The 11,039-nt window shown below is 39.9% G+C and overlaps 1 long non-coding RNA gene across 1 annotated transcript; it reads left to right on the forward strand.

Moving 5' to 3' along the window:
* Window positions 1–2,052: 2,052 nt before the first annotated feature.
* LOC147855979 (uncharacterized) lies at window positions 2,053–2,673 on the forward strand. The gene is made up of 3 exons (XR_015530677.1): window positions 2,053–2,265; window positions 2,355–2,419; window positions 2,508–2,673. It is a non-coding gene; the product is annotated as an uncharacterized LOC147855979 (long non-coding RNA).
* Window positions 2,674–11,039: the final 8,366 nt, after the last annotated feature.

Below are 11,039 nucleotides of genomic sequence, written 5' to 3' on the forward strand. Positions count from 1 at the left end.
GATTATGTGGTACATGTGTGTATGCAATATGACCATTTTAATTAATAAGAGGATGCAACCATGCATATATGAGTCATAGTCATGGTAGTTACTATCTTATGGACAAAATATATGTATTATATACATAACTATGCTTTCTTTTTTTATGTTTTATAGGGACAACATTAAATGGAATCATCTTCTCAAACTCATGCAGCGATGGGCTCATCGTCAATTAATGTTAGCCATGGGCAAACAAGCATGTTAAGAAAAAGGCAACGTTCATCATGGACAGATGCTCACATCATATCTTATATGGATAATGGCGCACCTCGACGACGATGCCATCATTGTCATGTTTGTTGGTCTTGAAAAACATCCACAGGTACTATAGCTAAGCATTTAACGGAAAAACATCATCTATCAGACGAGCCAAATCAAAATTCAGGTATTTCGAAGATTATTCAATCTTCTATAGAGTCTACTAAAGTATCTTGTTTTTTAGAGAAGAAAATTGATTGTTTCGTCACGAGGTATATTGTCAAGGGAACTTTGCCCCATGCACATGTGGAATCAGATGCATTTAAAGAGTTCGTACACGACCTTGTACCTAGATATCAGATGAAGACAAGGCGCATAATTAAACGTTCCATCTTAGAAATGTATGTGGTGTTGCGCCATCAAGTGATAGATTTATTATCAAAAAGTCAATCAAGATTTTCTATTACTTTTGATGGTTGGTCAAATAGTAGTCTAAAGGGCTTCTACTCAGTGACACTTCATTGGGCATGTCACGAGACAACAAGATCAAGGTCCATGCTATTGGATTTTGTGCATGTATTTCCAGGTGCTGGATCAGGGAAACGTTGTGCACATGCCCTCTTTTGTCGACTTGGATCTTTTAATATTTCAAGTCGATTATTAGCTACAATTTTTGATGGAGCTAGTGATGCACAAATGGCTGCAAAGGAATTGAGCATGTTGTTACAAAATGAGCATGGTAAGGAAATTTTAGCTCCCTCACACATGTTAAGGTGTATGGTGCACACTTTTCAATTGGGCATCAAGTCAGCATTAGAGATTATCTCACCCTCAATAGAAAAGTTGAGAACAATGCTCCAAATTATTAGATCTAGCAAGGTTCGAAGGGAAGTGTTTAGGAAGTATGCTAAGATGGTTGAACATCGTGAAAAGGAACCTCCAAGGCTTGATGTTGTTACAAGATGGAATTCTACTTTAGAGATGTTTAGGCAAGCTATCAAGGATAGAGATATATTGAACTTTACAATTTCAGATCTAACAATTTCAAGTGATTTCAATGGTTATGCCTTGACTGTAGAAGATTGGAGTCACATACATGCTATGGAGGAATGGTTAGAAACACCTGCAGAGGTTTCTACCTTTCTAGGAGGATCAAGATATCCTACATTATCACTAGCATCACTAGCGTATAATTGTTTACTTAATCATTGTAATCAGTTTTTAGATTCTTCACCTCCGGGATCATCTAGATTCACACAAGCGGTGCTTCAAAATGCGTCTGAGAACTGCTTACAATATTTAATTAAGTATCAAGAATCGTTAAAGTCTATTCCATCGCGCATTGCAATGTTTCTTGATCCTAGGTAATACTTTCCTTTAAGATTTACAATTGTCTTCATGCTTTCTAATATGTTATTTGAGTTTAATAATATTTTTCATTCCTTTTTAGATTGCCTATTTCAAATGACCATATCGAAAAAGAGTTAGATCTTAAGTTGGTTGAAGGCATGATTGAGTCCCATTACCACTCATTCTCGAGTGGTGTTGAGCCACCTTCAACCACAATACAACCTATTGATAATAACTCTAAAATTTGGAGGTTAATGGGTGTACAGAATAAAAGTCTTATTTCTGATTCACGATCTGAAATTGAGCAGTTTATAAGACTTCCTTTAGCTAGCACAGACAAGGATCCTTTACAATGGTGGCATGATAATAAATCTGCAATGCCAAAATTGTATAGGATGACATGTGATTACCTTGCTATACCAGCATCATCAGTACCTACGGAAGAGGCAAATTCAGCAACAAAAATGACCTTTGATGATAGGATCAAACTACATTCATGCACATTCAAGGCTGAAATGTGTATTCGATCTTGGCTGCAAGTTTTGCGAGAATCGAATATTCAAATAACAGATAACTTTCACATGGCTTATGAAGAACTTAAATTTAATCTAGATGATCTTGCTCGTGAAGACGAGGTAATAGATTACATGTTACGTGATAATCATGGGAGATAAGGTGTGCATACCTTTTAATTCATTCTTTAAGTTTATTTTTTATTACTAGTTTTTCACTTATTTGATGTTTTTTATATGTGCATGGAACAGGAATCATGATACTTTTTCACAAGTCCATGAAATGCAAGTTGCAATTGGAGATCCTCGAAGACATTGTAATTTCTTAGTGCATACTTTTACGAATTTGTTTTTATTTTATTATTTTATTACTAATTACTTCTTTTACATATTTTATACTTCCAGGAATCGGTAATTCAAGCTGAAAGTAAACATTGGAAACTAAAAGAGGAACATTGGTTTATGTAGAAGTTTTTCACATTTATCTTATATTTTTGGCTTTGTTGTAAATGGTGGATACAAACTTAAATGCTGACGTGAACTGTATATGATCGATTGATGGTCATAAGCTCTGGGATTTTAGTTTTTTGTGTATTATCTATATATTCTCCACAAAACTTTAATGTCAGAAAATTTCTGTTTATTATGGTATTCTTCTTCAAAAAACATTTAAAATGTCTAAATTTCTGTTTTTCTTGCTCTGGTTTGGATTGGTTTGGTTTTGGTTTTTTCATAATTGGTTTGGTTTGGTTCTGATTTTTGTACAAACGGTTTGGTTTGGTTCTAAATTGGTCCTAAACGGTTTGGCTTAAATGGTTTGGTTTCTCATACTTCTTAAATGGTTCGGTTTAAACGGTTCAGCTCAAAACGGTTTGGTTTAAATGGCTTCAAAATGTAGAAATGGTTTGGTTTGGTTTTTTTCCTTAAAAAGTGGTTTGGTTTGGTTTGGTTTCAAGGCCAAAAAACCGAACCGGGCCCATTGCTACTTGAGCCTTCCATGATTTCCATTGTTCAACCATTTTGTTTATAATTGGTTCTTCCCAGGTGCCATCCACAACCTCGAGAAACCCTTCAATATCCAATACCAATTCTATCTTCGGCTTCCAGATTTTAAAAATTCTTCTCGATTAACTTATCTAAGACATATTTCTTGCTAAATGTAGTCATATTTAGCAATGGGCCCAATTTTGGCTTAAATTTTATAAGTATGTGGCTTTAAGTGTGACTCATATTGACTGAATAACTCTGAGGCTGCAGAGAGAGAGAGAGAGAGAGAGAGAGAGATGATGACCACAGGTTTTAGAGATATATATGGCTAGGGACTTGGATTATAACTTTGAATGAGATCGAAGACACAGGTAATATTGTAATTAAATTATACACATGTTTAGATGTGCACCCTGTAAAATATGTGGTGCTCAAGTCCTTTAATCTTCTAAAGTTGCGTTTTAGTTATGAATCATCATCATCCCACACCCTTTGATTTTTGCCTCAACATCACCATCATGCTTAGCGTTTATGACTTTTCTTCCAGATTCCTAGAGCAAAATCACATCCCTCATTTCCTCTGATCTGCAGGTTAATAACAGAAAGATAGAAATGGAAGGGCAAACAATCGAGAAGTCAAACAATGTCATCAACAACCAGAGCCCACAAAAACAAAAACAAACACTGACACTGGCTGGATTTGATGAGGTTTTGGGAAATCGAGATCTGACTTTGTTCATTACATTTAAAATTCAAAGATGTGAAGGAGCAACTACCACAGAAAATCAAAGTCAAACACAAGATGGGGGGGAAATGGGAGGATCTTAATTTCAGGGTCAAACTCGTTGATTAAGGATTATATTAATCAAATCGATTGAGCACTGTATATATATGTATAATTTGCATACATGATTTTTGAGGGGAGGCATCTGAATTGGTGCAAATTTTATATCCAGAAGATGAATACATACCTCTTCTGTTTTCTTATTGTTCTGTTTGTCATAGTGCAAAATTATCTCCTTAATTTGATTTGTGGCCTGTGTCGTGGTGGTGGTGGTGGAGGTGGAGGTGATGGTGGTGGTGGTGGTGGTGGTGGTGGTGGTGGTGGTGGTGGTGGTGGAGGTGCCGATCAAAATGTTTAATCTCCACTTCAACATTTTTAAGATGTCTTTAACAATTGATTCATTGGGATTTTTTGTACATTCTATAATCTCGTAGCACCTGTAAAAGCTCGTGATTTGCGTGCGAAATCAGGTGTGAAGCGATCGAATTTATTGAAGCCATGGAACTTATAAATCAAATCTCCATGTTTCGAATAATGCCCCTTTTAAAACCAAGCCATAGTTCTGGTTGGTCTTGGTCGATAAAAATGGTTCGAAGCCACGAAATTCGACATGACATTTGAATAATGCCTTTTAAACCAAAATCCATAGTTCTGGTTGATCTTGGCATATAACAAGAAGGTGGGCGAAATGGCCAACAAAGGAATACTAATCCATGTCTCTATCTATACATATATCTGCATGTGTAACCTCTGATTGAAATTTTAATGTCAAAACAATGGTTATGGTGTCTGTAGGTTCTTAACTAATTTCAGTGTGATATCATCTGTATCATCAGATGTTGGTATTACGTTTTGTATTACAATAGAGGTGAGATGAAATGTCTCCCTCTGTTTTCTATATGTACATTTCTCAAGTAATTTACTAAGGTGTATCTTTTTAATAAATAAAAAAAAACTAATTTCAGTGTGTGATGTGCCCCCTTCACTAGAGATTATCATATGATGATTGTAAATTGTATCACGTTTTACATGCATAAGGCAGTTTTCATCAATCATTCTTACATAACCCACATCTTTATCTTTAATTATTGCCACCCATCTTTGTGTAATAATTGTTGCCACATTCCCTACAAAATCATGACACTCCTCTTAATTCTCATCTGATTCAGCCTGCCTTCATAATAAACGCAAAACAAGTTTCAGAAAGGTTTTATACATGGCCAAACAATTGTGATTGGTCAGATTAGACCAATCCACATGCCCGCCAAACAATCCACATGTCAAACAATTGTGATGCCACTACAATTTTTTTTAAGGATGTTTTTCCAAAGGACCTTGTGGAATTTTGTACTTTCCATTAGACCTAATGTAGGGACACATGCACAAAAGGTGCAAAATTCTAAACGTGTGTCTAATTCATAAACGGATCTACTACAGACATGGCTTCTTAATTATGAATCTCTACCCCCATCCCTCTCTTAAAATTTAGCGTAGAACATTATTTAATCATCATCATGTTTAGCTTATCTGGCTTGTTTTTCATGAATAGGAATATATGAAAATAGCTAACGTTGGTGTGGTTCTAAAGAAAGAAGGACGTCCAAACAACACATTGGCACACAGTCTAGATAGATTCCTACAAAAAAAAAAACACATTCCTCTCTCAATCAAATTAACTAGTATCAAATTAACTAGCTGGCAAGCGTAATGTCATTGCAGACATGCTATCATGAGCAAGATACGACGGAGAAGAAGATAGACATTTTGATGAAGAGGATGTTGGCTTGGATTTCTTTACAAGTTCCTACGCTCGGGTGCTGACTACTTTCATAGAAGAGGACTACGAAGGCGAATTCGTGGAAATCGGGAAATACTTGAGTTCTCTTAAAAAAGATGAATCATGGATGACAGAAGACTTCCACCGAATTCCGAAGAAGGCATACAAGTATTTACTTAGGGATGGATCTCTTTGGAGGCATGCAAAAAAGAAGAATGGGACTCCGATGAGAGTTGTCTGCAAGCTGGAAGACCGACAAAAACTAATGTCTGAATTTCATGATAGTGTTTTTGCAGGCCATCGAGGAATATGGGCTACGTTCGCGAAGCTTAAGGAGGAATATTGGTGGCAAGGCATCTACAAAGATGTAGCAGCTTATGTGGAATGTCAAATGATTTCGATTGTTCGCCATCGAGATGAACTTCATCCGACTTACCCGTTGGCTATGCATTACAAGTGGATGGTGGACATCGTAATGATGCCAATGGGGCGATGTCAGATGAAGTATCTTGTGCTCACGAGAGAGGATCTTACCAATCAAGTGGAAGGGCGAGCATTGAGAACTAAGGAGACATCATCAGTATGTAGATTCCTTCTTGATGATGTTATTTGCAGATATGGATGCATCGGCAAGATAGTGGCTGATAGAGGCGAGTTAGACACCAAGGAAGCTAGATAGTTCTTCTCTAGGATGGGAATCAAATTGTCTCTTACGACGACGTATAATCTGGAAGCAAATGGGAAAGTGGAACGTGGACATGGACCGATTGTGAAGGCTCTAGTGAAAGCTTGCCATGGGAAAATAGGAGAATGGCCACGTCTATTGCCATTTGCACTATGGGCTGACACGACTACTCATAGCACGATGACGAGATACATGCTGGCAGAGCTCATATTCGGACAGAAACCGATAATGCCTATGGAACAAAGTATTGTTTCATGGTTTGCATTGCCATGGCAAGATGAGATAAGTATAGAAGATCTTCAAGCTGGAAGATATAGAAGTGGCTAAAGCGCGGTTAAAGAATGCAAGGTTGAGGAACAAGAAAGATTTCGACAAACGACATCGATTTCATCCGAGGAAAATCGTTGAAGGAGATTGGGTGCTGGTCTACGACAATAGCCTAGACAAACAACATAGTATGGCTCGAAAATTTTCACAATGATGGTTTGGACCATATGTAGTGAAGAAGGTGGAAGATAATGCAACATATCGTTTAGTAGAATTGGATGGTACACCACTTGCTTTGCCAATTGCAGGAAAGAGAATCAAGATTTTTAAGAGAAGAGAGGCCCCAAATCTTCAAATCGAAGCTCTAGACGATATAGCCTCCACCATTGAGGTTGAAAAAGAGTAATCAAAAGAGGAACCTCACCGCAATTGGCACATACTGGTGGATGTGCAGGATTGATGGGGGTGAATGTCGTGTGATTTTTTACTTAAATGGCTTCCTCAAAGCTGATTTTTGGTCGCGGCTTGATTGGCCACGGCGCACGGCTTGGTCGTGACGTGTGCGCGCACGGAGACGTCCATTGCTCGGTCGCGACGTGTGTGCGCAAAGAGGCATCCACGACTCGGTCGCGACATGTGCGCGCACGGAGGCGTACATGGTTCGGTCGAGACGTGTGCGTGCGCGGATGTGTCCACGCCTCAGTCGCGACGTGTGCGCACGGAGGCGTCCACGGCTCGGTTGGGACGTGTACGCGCACGGAGACATCCACAGCTTGGTCAACGTCCACGGCTTGGTCGGGACGTGTGCGCGCATAGAGGCGGCCACGACTCGGTTAGCACGCAATAGCGGCGGCCAACAAGAGCAAAACCGAAGGCACAAAGATAGTGTCGTTAGCAGTTCCGGACCCTCCACGAATAGGGGGAGTCAAGGCGGCGCCGGAAAACGGCAAGGAAAGGTCGAAACGGAATGCTGGTATTGTGGCAAGAGAGGCCACCGGGAGAACGAGTGCTAGAAGAACCCGAATCCAGCGTGACCGGACAAGGGAACATGCAAATCTCGCACTACGCCGAAAGATCGGAAGGATCCGGAACCAAAAAGATCGGAAAAGGGCCAGCCTTTTCGATGAAGAAGAAGGCGAACTCGATGAAGAAGACCACTTCCAAATTGGAGGAAGTGTGGTATGTTGAATCCCATGCATCAAACAACATATCAAGCCACGAAGAGTGGTTCTCATACTTGGAGAAACTAGAGCAACCGGGAGTTGTCAGAACCGGACAGTGGGCATCCTTGCTTAACACCAATAGTGCTATTGAAGAAATCTTAAAGTTTATCTCTCATACGCACACAACATATAACCTTCTCATATATTCGGGAAATTGCAAGCATATATTCATTTGGCACCTCAAGTTCTCCTATTTGCCTCCAAAGATGCTCACAAGGTACCATATCAAAAGTTTCTTGAAGTCTACAAAGCAACAATATAAGCCTTTACCTCTAAGGCAACTTTCCTCCATTAATACTCAAAGGGTGACAAGATGATCAATGGTGCTATGGTGTTTTCGAAAGCCAACTTGTCCATAAGCTCTCTTACCATTTTTTTCAACCCATACACTTATCTTTGATTCCATTATACGTCCAAATAGTTTTGCCATTAACGAACCAACCATGATGGTTCGATAGTTGTTTACATTATTTACATCTCCATCTTTATGTAAAGGTTTGATCCAATTTGTAGTCCAATCATACGTCATACCATGTTGCAATGCATCATTAAACATATCTCTTATCCATACATGTGTTTCCTTTCCCGTCCATTTGAGCATTTCAGCCTTTATACATTGAAGATCACTTACCTTTCGAGAGGCCAATTTCTTGAGTCTTATGCATATATCTTCAATTGTAAAGAACGGAGACATATGTGAAAGAGAACCACAACCCATGATTTTTTCGGCAAGACATAACTCATATAAATTCTTATAATGCATTGACAAGTCATGAAGAGTTAAGTCACCATAACTCTCAACACGTTTCCCCTTTAGATTTCCCCAAATTTTAGCACATGCATGTGCTTTCTCTTGAGTTTGGAGAAATTGTTGAGTAGCTTCCCATATTATTCTCTTTCTTTGAATAAGCCTTTTATACTCATGCAAATGCTTTTGGTAATTCTCTTTATCCTGAACTACATCCAAAACCATAAGGCACTTTCGAGCTTCACGACATTCCTTATCAAACCATTTTTTCCTAAGTTTCTTATTGCATTTCCATGATGTGCGGTTGGTCGAAAAACATTTGTTTCTACAGGAGAGAATGACTTTCTTAAAAGTTGCCCATTTGCATTCTAGTGTGGTACCATGTTGTATCTTTGTCATTTGTAACATATCCTCAACCATCTTGGAATGCATGGGCGCTCGCTTAAGGTTCATGCTCAAGTGCCGTTGTTTACTATCTTCAATGGCCTTCTCACAATGAAACCTATGCATGCATTTGAGATCAATACATAAAGTCCTATGATTGAATTCCGGTGTCCATTCCCGAAGTGAGAATTTATGTATATAATCCAAAATATCTTTGGAAAGTAGCACATAGTCAACCACACTATTTCCATATAGTGTTTTCTACATGTAAAACCATTAGTGTTAGGCCATAAAGAAACACCATTTACAATAAGCAATCTGATACAATTGCACATTTGTAGGGGAGAGAGAGAGAGAGAGAGAACTTAAAGAGAGAAAATAGGGAGTTATATGAGCAATGAACAATAATTACAACCAAAGAAAAAAAATCTTCCATCAATAACTAGGTTTTAAAAGAGTTGGTTTAAATACTAACTACGTAAGGGCAACTACCCTTTCTACTATTTACAAAACTAGCTTGAACCTAGTGTGTCCATTGCTAGTGTGAAAGCCATTACATTAGGGAAGTTGGGTTTGACTCTCAACATGCCTCTACAAACACAATTTTTGTTGACCAGAAAATCGTCTTGTTGTTCGCGTGTTTTGGCTATCTCAATTCCTCAACTTGTGTCCGGATGGTCGGTCGGGTCGGCTTCGACGCGATGACTGGTATATGCTCGTTCGAATGATACTTTTTCCTTGTTAGCTTCATCAATTATGTTGTACTCCCCCCTCAAGCTCAACAATACTATTGTCGTGGACACACCAAATGCGGACTAGGACGAAGCACAAATGATGGGGTGTAAAAAGAATAGCGTGCGGAAGCAATAGGAAACCGAACACAAAAAATACGTAGGTTTAATGGAGAGCTTGTATATGCACAGTACGCGAGAGAGACAAAGAGAGAGAACACACACAAAAACTCAATTCAAAATAATACTCAATCTGTACATAGGATGTGCTCAGTGAGCACTTTTATACAAGTCCATACGGACTGACAGAAGTACTGACACGTACTTCAATGCTCATAAGTGAGCCCTACACTAACTCCCAAAATATATTCCTACACGGAATATCTTTCCAACGGCCTTGTGGTTTATGCACCGCTACGGCTTATCGTTGCGTACCGGTCTGCACACCCAGTTTACACACCAGTCCGGCCTTACCAATCGATCCCAATCGATCCGGTTCTCGACTTGCACAGCCGGTCCGGCCAATGTTGAGCTTGTATCTCAACACTCCCCCTCAAGCTCAACTTGAGGTTCCATCCGCTCTTCCGGATCTACGCTTCGGTTCCTTCTGGTTTCACGCCTTGCTCGCGCTCCTCGACCTATTTGATGCCGCACGCCTCGACCCTTCCGGTCAGCTTGTCTGCTTACACGGCCCTTCTTAGCTTCCTCTTCTACTACATTCTCTTCCGCTTGGCCCTCGGTTGACTCAGCGTATCCGAATCAAACATCCGAACCGACTCGACTTCCTCCGATTGGTTTTCGCTTTCGTCTGAGTTGGTTGTCTCCCACTCGTCTTCGATCTTCTCACCATTGGTTGGCTTCGGCTCTTCCTTTCAACTGCTCCCCTTATGTTTGTTTCGGAATCTTCCGCGGGTCCGCCCTCGGCTTCTTCAGCCGATCCAAAATACATTCGTCATCCAACTCGGAATTGCAGTCTTCGTCTTCCGGAACTTCTCTCCCTCTTCCGTGGTCATTAGGGACGTATCTCCCCCTCAAGTTCAGCACGTCGCGGTGACGCAACCCAAGCGCATTCGAGAATTGTCGCAACTTGTCCACACCAAGAGGCTTGGTGAAGATGTCAACAGTCTGCCGATCCGTTAGAACATACTGAAGTTCGACTTCATCGGAGAGGACACGCTCATGCACGAAATGGTAGTGCACCTCAATGTGCTTAGTCTGGGCATATAAGACAGGGTTCTTTGCTAGCTAGATGTTGTTGAGGTTGTCGTACTAGATTCTCGTTGGATCGGATACCTCCACTTGCAAATCCTTAAGTAGTCACTTCAACCATATGGCTTTGCATGTCGCGACA

Source organism: Azolla caroliniana, unplaced genomic scaffold, assembly GCF_043228905.1.
Source record: "Azolla caroliniana isolate FFs.n. ecotype wild unplaced genomic scaffold, voAzoCaro1.0.p SCAF_13, whole genome shotgun sequence".
In the NCBI taxonomy this organism is placed as follows: domain Eukaryota; kingdom Viridiplantae; phylum Streptophyta; class Polypodiopsida; order Salviniales; family Salviniaceae; genus Azolla; species Azolla caroliniana.